This window comes from Littorina saxatilis, linkage group LG15, assembly GCF_037325665.1.
Source record: "Littorina saxatilis isolate snail1 linkage group LG15, US_GU_Lsax_2.0, whole genome shotgun sequence".
Taxonomy (NCBI): domain Eukaryota; kingdom Metazoa; phylum Mollusca; class Gastropoda; order Littorinimorpha; family Littorinidae; genus Littorina; species Littorina saxatilis.
The window spans coordinates 36,373,914-36,389,634 of NC_090259.1; the positions used below are offsets into that span (position 1 = coordinate 36,373,914).

The 15,721-nt window shown below is 43.4% G+C and overlaps 1 long non-coding RNA gene across 1 annotated transcript in view; it reads right to left on the reverse strand.

The window, feature by feature from the left end:
• LOC138949211 (uncharacterized) overlaps window positions 1-14,022 on the reverse strand; it is a 152,267-nt gene extending 138,245 nt beyond the window's left edge. Inside the window, exon 1 of the long non-coding RNA XR_011450193.1 lies at window positions 13,985-14,022. This is a non-coding gene — a long non-coding RNA (uncharacterized lncRNA). The remainder of the gene's footprint in view (window positions 1-13,984) is intronic.
• Between the last annotated feature and the right edge of the window lie 1,699 nt (window positions 14,023-15,721).

Genomic DNA, 15,721 nt, shown 5'->3' on the forward strand with positions numbered 1-15,721 from the left:
ACTGATCTCAGAAGCAGACAATGGCAGGTCTACCTCGGAGGCGCCCATGCCTTGGGCAGCTTCTTTAGCGGCTTTGTCCGCTTTCTCGTTGCCAGGCACGTTCACGTGTGCTGGACACCAGACCAGGTTAATCTCGCTTCCTTTTTTTATAATTTTATTTGCCAGCTCCTTTATGGCAATGACAAGATCATGTCTTTTTGATCTTTTGTTAGATCTCAATGCTTCAATGGCTGCTTTGGAGTCAGAGAATATAGCTATCTTTTGAGGAGGAGTGTTCTTGAGATTGAGATGAACAAGCGACATGCAGATGGCAAGGAGCTCAGCTGAGAAGATCGAGTTTCTGTTGCACAGTTTAAATTTCCCAGTCATGTCATCGCTGGGGATTACAAAAGCTGCGCCAGCCTTCTTGTCATCCAACACTGACCCGTCTGTGTAAACATGAACATGGCCTTTGTATACAGTATCAATGTGCTCAAGGGCTTGTATCCTGAGTAATAACTGATCATCCTTTGTAGCTGTGCAATATTCTGTGTCAAAATTCATTTCTTTCATTGTCCATGAGGGATCACGAGATATGGGGTTTTGGGCCACATCATTTGGGTCGACACTGATTTCACTAAAGAGTGAAGCATTGAATTGAGCCAGTGAGGAGAAAGTAGTGCCAAAGTGGGCCTTTTTGTTTTGGACATGATTGTAATGCGGTTGTAGCTCCTCTTTTGTTGAGTTTTGCACTGTGTTGGCTCGAACATTGTAATCTGCGCAGCACTTACGCCGCCACATGTCAAGAGGGAGGAATCCTGCTTGGTGGTATACAATGGCCTGCTTTGAATGCCTTGGGTGTCCGAGAGCAAGCCAAAGGGCACGACATTCCGCTGACTGTAGCTTATCAAGCCATTTTCGAGCCGACGAGAAGTAGGCCTCCTGTCCATATGATAGTCTTGATCTTATAAGAGCTCTGGTGATGTTTGTTAGAATAACTGGGCACTTTGCCCATGGTTGGGCAGCCAGTATTTTAAGAAGGTTGATGGTCTTATTTGCTTTGCTTAAAAGATACTTTAAGTGAGCAGTCCATAGTCCATTTGAGGTAAAAAGTACGCCCAGATATTTCACCTGCTGACTGGGTGAGACAACAGATTTATCTAGTGAGAACTGTATCTTTTCTCGATCTTCCAGTTTTCGGTTTGTAAAGACAACGAATACAGTTTTCTCGGCAGAGAGAGTGAAGCCATTCTCCCGCATATAGTTCGCAATGTTATCTATAGCTGTTTGCCACTCTTTAGAGAATTTGTGTTCTGTTTTATAGGTTTTGTTTTGATACTCTTTGCATAGAGCAATATCATCCGCATAAAGCGTCAGTTCGGCTCCATGTGTTTTAATTGTCGATATGTCATGCAGCATAATGCTAAAAAGCAGTGGTGCTATTACTGAGCCCTGTGGCACTCCCATGTCAACTTTGCGAGTGGATGATTTGGCATCTTTATAATCAGTTTGAAAGGATCTGTTCAGTAGAAAGCTTTTTATGTATTGAAACATATTACCACTGATGCCTAATTGCTTCAATTTGAACAACAATCGTTGGTGCCATACTGTATCGTAGGCTTTTTTGATGTCAAAAAAGACAGCAAAGAGAGACTTCTTGCGTGAGAGAGCTTTCTTAATTTTAGAGGACAGTTTTACAATGTGATCCGAGACACCCCTGCCTCGACGGAAACCGGCTTGGCACAGGGGTATTACCTTTTTTCTTTCCATTTCATCTTCTAGTCTGGATTTTAGTATTCTTTCATAGATTTTGCTCAGATGGGAGGTCAGAGATATAGGGCGCCAGTTGGAAGGGTTAGCTCTTGGTTTTCCAGGCTTTAAAATGGGGATCACAACAGCCTCTTTCTAAGCTGTGGGAATCAAGCCAGACTTCCAGCATGTTGAATAAAAATCCAGTAAAAGATTTAATCCTTGGTTTGGTAAATGTTGTATGACCTGATAGTTTATTGGATCAGAACCACAGGCGGATCGGACTTTTGTCACCGATGCTATAGCCGTTTTCAGTTCTTGAATGGATAAGGGAGCATTTATTTTTAAGGAAGGGTTGAGTTCTGGGTCGTTTAAGTCCTGTTTATCCTCCCACTTCTTACGGAAGAGTTCCTGCTCACATAACAGTTTATCTGTTTGGCTTGCTGCTGCAAAAATATCTGCAAACAGTTCTGCTTTTTCAGGAAGGCTTTCATATTTTTTTCCTTCGTGCATAAGAGGACGTTCAGCCTGCTTGTGTCTGCATTTGAATTTCCTTATTTTGGTCCAAATTTTTCCAGCATCTCTGTAATCGCTCACTTTGCTGGACATGTTTTCAAAATATTCTTTTTTTGCTTTGTCTATAATTTTGTCACATTGTTCTTCAGTTGATTTCATATTGTTGTGGTTTTGTGCAGACCTGAAGCGATCATACTTCTCTTTTGCAGTTCTTTTTAACCTGATGGCTGTTCTGCATTCTTCTGTCCACCATGGGCTCTGATCAGTTCTACTGGGTCCGATAAAAGGTTTTGTTTTGGGGATTGACAATTCCATTGCATTCAGCAGGTTTGATCTTAGCTGTTTATATTTGTTGTCGATACTTTCTTGGGACTCTGGATTGCCATCCAAGAGGGTATGTGCATCGGCAGACTTAGTGACAGCGTCCTTGAAAACTGCCCAGTCCGCCTTTTTATAATTGTATTTTAAGGCTTTTGGGCCTGGCTCTGTGTGTGGTGATTTCCCAATAATGGATATCATGATTGGTAAGTGGTCGCTTTTTAATTTATCTGACACAACGCACCAGTCCGTTGTTAATCCGAGAGTGGGACTAACCAAGGTTATGTCAATGGCGGAGGGGTGTTGGTTTGAGATATCGGGTATTCTGGTTGCTGATCCGTCATTTAGTAAGTACACATTTGATTGCGTTATATAGGTGGCAAGGCTCTTTCCCACGGCACATGTCTGATCGGGGAAGTTGGCATCCCACAGGGGGTTTCGGCCATTAACATCTCCTCCGATCACCCAGGTGCGTCTTCCGTCGAGCTCTGGGAGCCAGCTGAAAATCGGGCCTTTGGTAATGTTTCTGTTATATATGTTTAATAAGAAGATGGATGGGCCATCATTCAGCAGAAGTTCAACTAGGTTTGAATGTATTTTTGTGTCAGCCGGAACAGGGGTTGGGTGAACATTGTACTTCAGATTGTCTCTGACATAGGTTACTGTGTACTTGATAGTTTGTGCTCCGCTCGTATCATCAACCTGATAATCTGTGACGGGTGGGTAAAAGAAACCAGATATGAAGGGGAGTTTTCCCGCATGACAGAGTGGGGACTGTATCAACAATACATTGAACATGTTGTTTTGGTTAAGATAATTAATAAGGTACGGTAGAGCAGTGTTAAGGGAACGACAGTTCCACTGCAGTATATTTATTCTTGAATCCATTTCAATCACAGAAGACCTAAAGTCTGTTGTGACCGTTTGATCTGCCCCTCAACTCTCTATGCCATTGTGTTGTCAAGGGGTTGAGACTCTGTTACAGATCTGCCTCCCTGAATGCCGAGAAGAGCGCATTGAGTGGAAAGTATCTTATTTAAGGCTGGTGGAGTTGGATTTTCCTTTGGCTTAAATATTTCAGTATATAGCCCTGTCAGAAGTGTCAGAACATTTTCGGGGCTTTCATTCGTTTTTGCTTCAATAAGTGCAGCTAGGATGCCAGTGACGAATTTGAACACCTCACCGCAGTTCTCGGCGCTCATCATCTTCATCTTTGCATAGCTTTCTTTTAAAATATGTTGTCTGAGGCAGTCTTCGGACTGTGGCTTTGGTGTGTTTTGTGTTTCATCTTCCTCAACAATCATCAACTTTGGTTCATCCATGAACAAGTCATCATAATCGTGTGTGGGGGAAGTTTGAGATTCTGCATCAGCAACCTTTTTCTCATTGTTTGTTGTTGGCTGTTTGTTTGTCTTTGTTTTGTCTGCTGCTTTTGTGGGGGCCTTTTTTACATTGTGTGTTGATTTTAGTTTCTGGGCAACAGTAGACTCATTATTAATAGGGTTTATGTCAGTTCTTTGTCCAGGTCTCTGGAGGGCGATATTTTGCTCTGAAATGGGGTTTTCACTACGAGGGTTGCTTGGTCCGCCTTGATTTCCTGTGCGTATGCGGCTTGTTGTTGGTTCTGGCCAGATAGTGCTATAATCCTGTTTTTCAATCTCAGCCACGAAAGCTGGGGAGGTAGCCAGGTTTCTCTTTGCTTTGCTGGCACCGCGAGGAGCACTTTTCCCCCCTGCCATTTTCAGCACCCAGCACTCATCGACTTCTGAATCAGAGTCATTAGATGTATCTGGGTCTTTCTTTTGTTTTTTCATTATTTCAAACTTTGCTCTTCTTATTGCTTCTGCATATGGGATGTATTTGGCTGCTCGGATTTTGTTTGCTGTTCTTCGGAGCACTAGCTCAGGACAGCCTAAGTAAGCTGCCGAGTGGGGACCGCCACAGTTTAGGCAGTGTTTGTCATTTGGACAGTTGTCAACTGGGTGGTCTTTCTTTTGACCGCATCTTGGGCATTTGTCTTGTCTGGCTTTACATTGTTTGGAGCCATGTCCCAATCTCTGGCACTTAGTACACCTTCTGACTGGGGCCACATAGGGTTCGACAGCAAAGAAGGTTTTCACTATCTTCACTGTATCTGGTAGCGTTTTCTTTAAAAAAAGTGATTTTGACAGCTTGAGTAAGTTCCCCCTTCTGGTTTTTTAACCGCTGAAGAGATTTTACTTTCTCAAGAGATTGTTGAAGTTTATCAAGGTCTTCAGAGAGTGGGATGGGTCTGATGACACCTTCCGTTGTTGCCTCTGGTATAGTGCATCTTATTTGCACTTGAGCGAGACTGGTGAGATTGGCAAGTTTATGTTGTTGTTTTTCATTGCAGCAGGCAATCAAGAATTTGCCCGAGGGCAGAGGTCGTACACCTTCTATCTGACCGACCGCGTCAACCAAAACACGACACTGGAGTGATGGCCCAAGTTTCGAGAACATAGCTGGACCTGTAGCCGCGTTGGTGAGAATGACTGGGTATTGTGCAAAGGTTGGAGGAAGACTTGGTGTCACCTTTTTTGACTTTGTGTGTCTAGGGGGCCCAGTTTTGACTGGTTGTGAGACTTTTGACTGTGGCTGAGGCAGAGCCTGTTCGGCATCACTGTTAGCAATGGGTGCTTTTTTCTTCCGCTGACGGCGGCGTTGAGTTTTAAAAATGTCATCGCCTTCTGTGCTTTGGGAAGGTGAAATGTTCCCGTCTTCTGAGGGCACTGCTGCGTTGTGGTTATTGACACTGGCGTCAGCGTCAGACAAAAGCCGCTAGACCCCATCACAAACAGAACTCTGAAATCCACAGGTGTTGCCCACACACACACACAAACACACACACACACACACACAGAAGCCGTATATATATATATATATATATATGTATATCTATATCTATAAATATTTAGAGATAGGTGACAGTGTATTTTTCGCGTGGCTATAAATTGATTCGACCTTTTCCCTTTGACAGTAAGAACAACTTACGGGTGCAAGGGAAGCGTTCTGGACAGCGCAGTGACATTCTAAAAATAGTAACGTAGAAACGGGAATATGGATTGAAGCCACACGAAGGAAGGGAGATAAACGCAAAACACTGGAGAAGATAAGGAAGAGTTACTGGGAATGGTGAAATGAACAGAAAAACCAAAATCGGTTCAGCGCTGCGCGCTGAGAGCACGTGTTGAAATATCTCATCGATGATATTGTGTCCGGGGTGTAGCTGAATACGGTGTCCAAATTTGAAAAAGATCCACCGAGAACTTTGGCGTTGTGATGTGGTCTAGCGGTTTTGGTGTGTCGGTATGGGGGCCCGGGTAGCTGAGGTGGAACCAAAATCGGTTCAGCGCTGCGCGCTGAGAGCACGTGTTGAAATATCTCATCGATGAGGTTGTGTCCGGGGTCTCTCTGAATAAGCCCACCAAATTTAAAGCAGATCCATCGAGAACTTTGGCCGTGCATGGCGAATACACACACACACACACACACACACACACAGACAGACAGACAGACAGACAGACATAAGTCGTATATATATATAGATTAGATGAATACCCGCTTCGCCGGGTAGCCGGCTTCGCCGGGAAGAAGTAAAGCCGAATACCCGGCTTCGCCGGGTACCCGGCTTTGCCGGGTGAGTGGCGCACCGTACGCCGGCTTCGCCGGGTGAGTGGCGCACCGTACGCGATTGACGCCACAAGAAGAAAAACTTCTAATAATATTAACGGGAATATGGATTGACGCCACACGAAGGAAGGGAGATAAACGCAAAACACTGGAGAAGATAAGGAAGAGTTACTGGGAATGGATCTGGGAAGATGAATAGAAAAACCAAAATCGGTTCAGCGCTGCGCGCTGAGAGCACGTGTTGAAAATTCTCATCGACCAGGTTGTGTCCGGGGTCTACCTGAATATGCCCACCAAATATGAAGCAGATCCATCGAGAACTTTGGCCGTGCATGGCGAACACACACACACACACACACACACACACACACACACACACACACACACACAGACACAGACACAGAGAGACAGACAGACACAAGTCGTATATATATATATATAGATACATTAACAATTAAGTAGAAGTGCAACGCCAAGGCACTGCATACCCCAGCGAAAGACAAACCTCTCTCTTACTCTCTCTCTCTCAAACACACACACACACACACACACGAACACACACACACACACACACACACACACACACACACACACACCCCAAGTTACACACGTACACACATACACACTCACTCACACGCACTCACTCACTCTCTCACACAGACTTCATACACACAAAACACACCCCCATACGCACAAATAGACAGACGGACATACACACCTTTACAAACAAACACACATACACACACACATACACTTAAGCACACGCACATACAAACACCCACCCACTCTCTCTCTCTCTTTCTCTCTCTCTTATACAAACAGACACACACACCCACACACCCACACACACACACACATGTACATACGCACGCATGCACGCACGCACACACACACACACACACACACACACACACACACACACACACACACACACACACAAATCTCATACACACAAAACACACACTCATACGCACATAGACCGGCACGGTTGGCCTAGTGGTAAGGCGTCCGCCCCGTGATCGGGAGGTCGTGGGTTCGAACCCCGGCCGGGTCATACCTAAGACTTTAAAATTGGCAATCTAGTGGCTGCTCCGCCTGGCGTCTGGCATTATGGGGTTAGTGCTAGGACTGGTTGGTCCGGTGTCAGAATAATGTGACTGGGTGAGACATGAAGCCTGTGCTGCGACTTCTGTCTTGTGTGTGGCGCACGTTATATGTCAAAGCAGCACCGCCTTGATATGGCCCTTCGTGGTCGGCTGGGCGTTAAGCAAACAAACAAACAAATACGCACATAGACAGACGGACACACACACTTTTACAAACAAACACATAAATACACACTCACACACACACACACACATACACACAAACTCATGCACACACACATTCAAACACACACTCCCCCGCCAATTTGATTTTGCCATGCCACGCCACGGCTCAACTGCAGGATTTTTTCTAATGCATCGCTGCATTCTTTCGTTGTTTTTCTTTTCTAATTTTTTAACCCAGGCATAGGCCATACATGAGGGGGGAATTTCAAGGAATCTTGCTGAAATCTAGTGCATGTGTCTGCCTTCTTTCGGGTATTTTTTCTAACCTAGAGGCCATACATAAAAGAATCTTGCTTAGGCCATACATGGGGGGAGGGCATTCGCCGGGAAGTTGTTCTTACTGTCAAAGGGAAAAGGTCGAAAACAGCATGGGAAAAATTGTGTTATGTAGACGTATTTTATGATTGTGCTAATAATTTTGTTTCTTTTTTTCTTCTCCCAGTCCATACATGGAGGGGGAGGGGGTGAACGAAACTTGCTTTTTCTACTTCTCTAACCCATGCATTACATGGGGGGGGGGGGGGGGGGGGGGGGGGTGGGTGGGGGGGGGGGGGGTGGGTGGGGGGTGGGTGAACGAATCTTGCTTTTTCTACTTCTGTAACCCATGGCATAGGCCATACATGTGGGGGGTTCTATTACTTGAAAACAGCATCCACACACACGCGCACACGTTCCATTGGACGTACATTTATTGTGTGTGTGTTTGTCTGTGTGTGTGTGTGTACATGAGTGTATATGCATGGATGCGTGCACTCGATTGTGTGTGTGTGTGTGTGTGTGTGTGTGTGTGTGTGTGTGTGTGTGTGTGTGTGTGTGTGTGTTATAACCATGTGTATATTTTCTGTTGTCATTTACTTATGTTATACTATGTGTTTGAATCATTATATATTTTAGACGTCATACTTTTTGTTCGTATCTTCACGATGGCTTTTACCTTTAATGCTTTCAACTTTCAAAGCGCTGCAAGGCTGGGAAGAGATGCGCACTTTCATCACTGTGTGTGTGTGATCATTTGGGGGTGGGGGGGGGGGGGGGGGGGGGGGGGGCAGGATTTTTACACCAATGAGCAAACGTATAAAGAGAAAATTTTGTTCATGTAGACGTAATCATGCAAACGTCATTCCTGCCAAAACAAATCATTTTTCAGTGTTGCATACTCCTGTGTATAAGGTATAATTTTTTTTATTTTTTTTTTCAGATATGGCGTCCCAACGACCAACTCACTGCGACCTCACTTCAAGACGGTGACCACAACTTGGCCTGTGAAGCAGTACCCCGACTTCGACAAAAACAAAAGCAATCTTTCCAGACCATCATCAACCAATTGTCAGATGCAAAAACCAAAGCGAGCAAAGACTTCACACAACTAACCAATCTTAGGCGTGAAAATCAACGCCTCCAGTCGGCCACCTCATCTTCATCTACACCCACCGCTGCACCAAACAACCCTGCGGCAATAGCCAGCTCATCTTCATCTGCACTACGTTCATCTACACCCACTGCTGCACCAAACAACCCTGCAGCAATAGCCAGCTAATCTTCATCTGCACTACGTTCATCTACACCCACTGCTGCACCAAACAACCCTGCAGCAATAGCCAGCTCATCTTCATCTGCACTACGTTCATCTACACCCACCGCTGCACCAAACAACCCTGCAGCAATAGCCAGCTAATCTTCATCTGCACTACGTTCATCTACACCCACTGCTGCACCAAACAACCCTGCAGCAATAGCCAGCTAATCTTCATCTGCACTACGTTCACCTACACCCACCGCTGCACCAAACAACCCTGCAGCAACAAGCACTCCTACAAACACATCAAACCACCTCGACGTCCTAACGCTCAGTCAAATCATGGATGACGACATGATTGACGCAACACAAAATTCAACACAATCCACAGACATGTTTGATGCAACACAAAACGCAACCCAGTCCACTTCAGATGACGCAGTCACATCGGGAGAAGCTCTCCAAGCATTGTCTCAGGAATAAACATTCACATTCAACCCATTTTTTCACAACCTTTTCAGAGTCAGTAGTTGCGGGTAAAATCTGATCCCTGTTTTGAATTTTGTGGAATCATTTTGCGACATATCGATAAAGTCAATCAATCAATCAATCAATATGAGGATTATATCGCGCGTATTCCGTGGGTACAGTTCTAAGCGCAAGGATTTTAAATTTTTTTTATGCAATTTATATCGCGCACATTTTCAAGGCGCAGGGATTTATTTATGCCGTGTGAGATGGATTTTTTTTTTTTTTTACACAATACATCACGCATTCACATCGGCCAGCAGATCGCAGCCATTTCGGCGCATATCCTACTTTTCACGGCCTATTATTCCAAGTCACACGGGTATTTTGGTGGACATTTTTATCTATGCCTATACAATTTTGCCAGGAAAGACCCTTTTGTCAATCGTGGTATCTTTAACGTGCACACCCCAATGTAGTGTACACGAAACAAAGAACACGAGACAAAGAACATCAACAAATAATAATAATAATAATAAAAGGTATTTATATTGCGCCTATCCCTTACAAAAAACAAAAATATTTGGCTCTAAGCGCATTACAACATGTGTAGGGACTTGGTACAATCAAGTCTGACAAATACAATAACACAATATACAGTCGGTCTCTTGGGTAAAAATGGGAAAAGCAGCTTCGACATTTAAACACTGCTACTAAAAAATCCTCTAACAATGCATACTGCTTTACAATATGCATTTATGTATAAATATAGTTAAAGAACATCGAGTTAATAGGAATTAGAAAAGGTTCTTATGATAAAACTATCTAGCGAACGACGAAGAAGAAGAAGAATAAAACTATCAATGTCAATGTATAACAAGTCATTCAACGTAAATGGCCAAAGAACAACAACAAACTCGGCAATGATGATAAAACTCAATGGCTAATAACGAGGCAGAACTAAATAGTATCGACACAAGATTAAAACAAAACATATTCCTGGAGACACATTTATACATGTATCAAATAATCAATATACAAAATACAGCCCTCGCACACTCGCACACACACGCCAAGGCACGTGTAGTCGCACTCATACACCGCGACAGCTATCGCGCGCACGTACAAGGGAAAAACACGGAAATAAACAAAGAAACAGGCACATGAAATAGCAACCCGTCCCCAGCCGGCCCACAGCGCGCTACGATGGCAAGTGACCCCTCTCCTCAATGTGGCAGATACTGAACAGGCTAGGCGTTGAAGTATTGCCGGAAGAGGTGTGTTTTTAGAGAGGACTTGAAGGAAAGGAGAGAGGTAGAAAGGCGGACAGACATGGGCAGAGAGTTCCAAATAGAGGGAGCTGTGTAGATAAAGGCGCGCTTGCCGAAAGCGTTCAGTTTGATGCGTGGGACAACAAGGTGCCCTGTGTCAGCGGATCTGAGGTTGCGTGTGGGGACGTGTGGCTTTAAGAGCGAAGACAGATAAGAAGGGGCAGAGTCGTCGTGAAGGCTACGGTAACACAGGGTAGCTATTTTATACTAGATGATTACCCGCTTCGCCGGGTACCGGCTTCGCCGGGAAGAAGTAGAGCCGAATACCAGGCTGCGCCTGGGACCCGGCTTTGCCGGGTGTACGCCGGCTTCGCCGGCGCACGAAGGAAAGGAGATAAACGCGCAAAACACTGGAGACCTTCTAAAAATAGTAACGTGCAGTGACCTTCTAAAATTAGTAACGTAGTAACGGGAATATGGATTGACGCCACACGGAGGAAGGGAGATAATCGCGGCAAAAAACACTGGAGAAGATAAGGAAGAGTTACTGGTAGTGGATCCAGACCAAAAAAACCAAAATCGGTTCAGCGCGCACAGCGCTGCGCGCTGAGAGCACGTGTTGAAATATCTCATCGACCAGGTTGTGTCCAGGGTGTACCTGAATATGATCACCAAATTTGAAACAGATCCATCGAGAACCTTGGCCGCGCATCGCGCACAGACACACAGACAGACAGACAGACAGACACACAGACACTAGTCGTATATATTTTTATATGTTATGCGTGCTTTGATTGGTAGCCAGCGAAGGGTCATGAGGAGAGGGGTGACATGGTCGCGCTTGCGCTTGCGCAGCACAAGACGTGCTGCATTGTTCATGATGCGCTGTAGGCGGTCTAGCTTGGCGTCTGGGAGGCCGGCTAGGAGCGAGTTGCAGTAATCCAGTCTCGACAAAATAAAAGCCAAAACCAGTGTCTTGGTTGCGTCGAGGGAAAGGTGGTGTCTGATTTGGCTAATCCTCCGCATTTCAAGAAAGGCGGTTCTGCAGAGTGAGTTGATGTGGGCGTCCATTGACAAATACCATATGGGCAATCACATGTAAATTTTTGCGGGGGTGTAACGGAGATCGACTTTGTCTTTATAAGAATAGGAATCACATCATCTTAAACTGCAACTGCAACTCCAACGCGTGTGGCACACAGCATGACAAACAAAAAAACTTGACTAAATGTAAAAAGAGCCCCTGCAATGAATACTCCATGCTTAGTCCTATTTATCAGTTTTGGTGGCGCTGATTTGGCAAATGAAATGTTTTAATTATGTTGTGCTGGCTTGCAGCCCAAGAGAAATATTAAACAAAAGCAAATTTATTTCTTCAGGCCTAACCATCATAATGCCATATATGCATGGTGATCTGTAAACTTTTGTTCTCTGTGCACAATGCATGTGTAAACATTTTGTTGTTCGCAGAACGCAGAACCAATTTCACATTTTAACATTTTATTTTTCACTCACATGTTTGCTGAAGTGTACAAATTATGTTCCATTTATTGCTGGTTTTTTTCCCCGTCTCAAGACATATAATTATGGTGATGTGTACAACTATTGTTCTCTGGGTACATTTTTTTGCACATTTATGTCCCTCACTTATGTCAATGTAGCCGCTAATTTGTTTAAGTCCAGTCAATCGTACAAACGTTTCATTGTGGGTGACTCGAGCTGTCGGGGTACTGCGACGATATTTCTTTCCCAATTATATGATTGGTGTTATATTTTCTTTTTACACATTTTAACTAGCATTCATCATCTTGGTTGAAGCGTGACAAAATGATTTTGTCACATTGATTGAAATCTCAGAAAAGGGCACAATTTAACGCTGTTTTATTCTTTCCCAATTATATGATTTTTATTGTTCACAGAACCCACTGGGTTACTTTTTCATTCCTATTTGCTGATGTGTAAAACTTTTGTTTGTACTGTGCACACTATTTGCTCAATAAATGCTGTGTTTATGTGTTTGTTTCACTCCCATGTGTCATATTTTCAGAGATTTCGGTCAATGTAGCCACTTTTTTTGTTTTTCCGGATTTAGCCTTTCCTTCGTAACTGTCTGCCTTCACCAAGCTGTAGATTCTTGCATTACTAATGGCGAGCAGCTACGCAAGAAAACAAAGAAAGTGTATTCAAGCGCCGAGCCTGGTAAAAAGAAAATATCGCTACATTGACCGAAATTTCAGAAAGCGTCACATGTTTGCTGCTGTGTAAATGGTTTGCATGCAGTTCATTGCACATGAACGCTGCTTTTCTTAGGTTTGATGTTTTATCACATTTTGTTGTTCTGTGTGTGCTAGCGCTTTTTTGGGGTAACTTTGTCGCAATTACTTTTAAATGTAATATGTTACTGTTGTCACTGCACAAGTCATGGCCAATCCACCACTGTGCCCCTTTTTTTTTTTTTTATCTCTCCCAATAAATGTATGGCATTTTGTTCTGTACGCGCGTGCCATTGCACATTGAACACGTTTTTGTTGTTGCTTATTCATAATTAACTCTGTAATTAATGAAGAAGAAAATTCCCGTGCGGAGCACGGGTATTACTCGTACAGATTATATTTCATCAGGTTTACCCATCAGTTGTCCAGTCACACAATTTTGGCTCTCTGGTGTAGATCTACATTATGAATCAGAAGTTATTTTACACATAATTATTAGGGGTATTGGCATTTTTGCAGGTGGAGTACTCTATATTGATGACTGAAAGTGCTGGAACAGCAAATTGCAGAGGAACTTTACAAGAAGCCTCATATCCAGTGGAGCTACAGACGTGACAAAGAGACATCCCTTTACACAGAGGATGCTTGGGGAACTTCATGCAGGCCGAACACGGAAAACCCGAGGCGGCATTCATGATCAGTACTAATCTCTTGAGCAGTAACAACAGAAGGTCAACTCTTCATCTCTGAGTAAGTTCAGACACCTATTCTTTAATGGTTTGATTAGGACATGTTATCTGTGTGTGTGTGTGTGTGTGTGTGTGTGTGTGTGTGTGTGTGTGTGTGTGTGTTTTCTAGTGATACATTTTTATTTTAAATTTTGAGTTATACTTTTAATTTGTATAGCCATGATTTTTTAAATTTTTATTACAGTACTAGTTCTCATGACCTGTGGAAACGTCGCGATATAACCCTTCGTGGTTGAAAACGACGTTAAACACCAAATAAAGTAAAGTAAAGACCTGTGGAAAGTGCTTGAGCATGTCACATCCTGAGATGACACATATATATATGCCATGGAACCATATTTTGACAGGTTAGTTTCTTTCTTGTGTCTCCATTTGGTAATTGACACCAGCTGTTCTAGTGTTTGTAACATGTACCTCTTAGTTCTAGTAGCTTTTTATCTGTATGCCACGAAAAAAACATGTGCATTAATTTCAGGTGTTGTGCATTGTTTTCATTTCATATCTATTTTAATTTGTAAAATTAGTATCGTATTAAACTGAAATGAAGCATCTTACTGCTTTTTTTCGCAGCTGATCATACTTTAGAGGTTGTGCTGTAGCTCATTTTCTAAAAACTCAGAATGTCTTATTTTGCAGTTGGATGGGACAGCGCCTGTATTGACACATGCCAACTGCTGGTGTCCTAGTACTGAGTAGTGGCCGTCTGTATGGCCGGCGGAAAGGTAATGTTCCAGTCATTAAAAAAAATCGTTTTTGAACCTACAGATTTTAAACTTCACCTCCTCTTAGGGTTCATAACCTACAGTCATGATGCACACTTGGTCAGCCATAATGAAATGTCAAGTCATAGCAAATAAGGTCAGTATATAAAACTATGGGGAATTGTCCTTTTCTTTGATTTGTATTTAGCTAGCTAGATTTTTCAAACATATTACACTTCCATGTCTAGCCATGAATCACGTCTAGTTGATCTCATTCAAGTTTCAAGACAAGGGTTATTAAGTTCAGGTTAAGAAGCAGATATTTATCGTTTGTTTGTGGAGTCAAAGTGCCAGATAATTTTTGAGTCAAATAATCTAAGACGAAGGTGAGCCACACGGGCATTCCCTTCAGTTGTTATAATAATTATGTTATTAAAGTTACACACTTCTAGGAATTGACTGTTAGACATAATTGATTACCTGTCTAATTACCATTTTGAGTTATGCACATGTTTGCGTTATGCAAAACAGCTTGTCTTCAGCTAGGTTCTTCTTGTTTGTGGTGGTGGCGGTGGTGTTTGTTTCCTCTGTTTTTAGTTTTGTTTCTTTTTACATTTAGTCAAGTTTTGACTAAATGTTTTAACATAGAGGGGGAATCGAGACGAGGGTCGTGGTGAATGTGTGTGTGTGTGTGTGTGTGTGTCTGTCTGTCTGTGCGTGTGTGTGTGTAGAGCGATTCAGACCAAACTACCGGACCGATCTTTATGAAATTTGACATGAGAGTTCCTGGGTATGAAATCCCCAGACGTTTTTTTCATTTTTTCGATAAATGTCTTTTATGACGTCATATCCGGCTTTTTGTAAAAGTTGAGGCGGCACTGTCACACCTTCATTTTTCAATCAAATTGATTGAAATTTTAGACGGGTGCTGTGGCGGGGTGGTAAGACGTCGGCCTCTTAATCAGAAGGTCGAGGGTTCGAATCCCGGTCGCGGCCGCCTGGTGGGTTAAGTGTGGAGATTTTTCCGATCTCCCAGGTCAACTTATGTGCAGACCTGCTAGTGGCTTATCCCCCTTCGTGTGCACACGCAAGCACAAGACCAAGTGCGCACGGAAAAGATCCTGTAATCCATGTCAGAGTTCGGTGGGTTATAGAAACACGAAAATATCCAGCATGCTTCCTCCGAAAGCGGCGTATGGTTGCCTTAATGGCGGGGTAAAAACGGTCATACACGCAAAATTCCTCTTGTGCAAAAAACA